The sequence below is a fragment of the Manacus vitellinus genome, unplaced genomic scaffold (genome assembly GCF_001715985.3).
Source record: "Manacus vitellinus isolate BGI_N305 unplaced genomic scaffold, ASM171598v3 scaffold_129_pilon, whole genome shotgun sequence".
In the NCBI taxonomy this organism is placed as follows: domain Eukaryota; kingdom Metazoa; phylum Chordata; class Aves; order Passeriformes; family Pipridae; genus Manacus; species Manacus vitellinus.
In genome coordinates this window covers 36537-37380 of record NW_021938948.1, presented here as the reverse complement: position 1 = coordinate 37380, position 844 = coordinate 36537, and the positions used below count along the sequence as shown (strand labels likewise).

The following is an 844-nucleotide window of genomic DNA, read 5'->3' as shown; positions in this document are numbered from 1 at the left end:
CCCGTCCTTGTGTCGTGACTGCTCAGAGCCTGAAATTAGGTCTGAGGTTTCTGGAGAGGTAAAACCCTGGATAAATGGCTTAAGAGAGAATCATCCTCTAATGAGATTCCCTCTCACCTCAGCAGGTCAGGCTCGGTGAGGTGCCTCTGTTAATGAGCTGTTGTCCGTTTATTGTCCCTGGTGAAAATACTGCCTGTATTTATTCCCCAGGCCATGGGCAGCTGGCATTCCCATTCTTTTTGGGTGCCTGGTGGGCAGAAGCCATCCTTTCACTTTTCCAGTAAATGCACCAGAGGAGCCTGGACGAGGAAGAGCTTTAATTCTTATTTCTTTGTGAGCTCCTTCCAGGGCCAGACCAGAGAGCTGGGGTTGTTTTTGCAGCTCCTGTCTGTCATGAGGGGATGCTCTTCCCTCACACCAGTGTGCTCAGCATCCTGTAAATCTTTAATGTGTTTTCCACTGGCTGTAATGTCATTCCTCAGCTTTCTGGAGGAATCTGGCAGCAGCAGCAGCAGCAGCAGCAGCCCTGCAGACCCCAGGCTGTGCCACTTCACGTGTATTCCCTTCCCTGATTAGCCACATGAAACGTCAGCAGATCCCTGGAATTGCATTTTAATTCTTCCATAAACCTGCTGGGAGTTAAATATTTCTGGGAGGTGCCTTTTGGGGCGTTTTTGGTTCTTGTTTGAAAAGGTTTGTTTTTGCTTCGCTGGGAAAATGTTAAAAGCTGGGTGAGAGTTAATGGTGTCGTTAAAGGCCTCTCCATACCTCCCTGCACCATAAAATCTAAAGTGTTTATTAAATTACTTAAGGACTGGCAATAACTCCCAGCAACAGGAACAGC

At 47.7% G+C, this 844-nt stretch overlaps 1 protein-coding gene across 1 annotated transcript in view; it reads left to right on the top strand.

Moving 5' to 3' along the window:
• The window catches only part of CERS5 (ceramide synthase 5), a 14323-nt gene that overhangs the window by 7965 nt on the left and 5514 nt on the right, over positions 1–844 (top strand). The window lies entirely within an intron of this gene.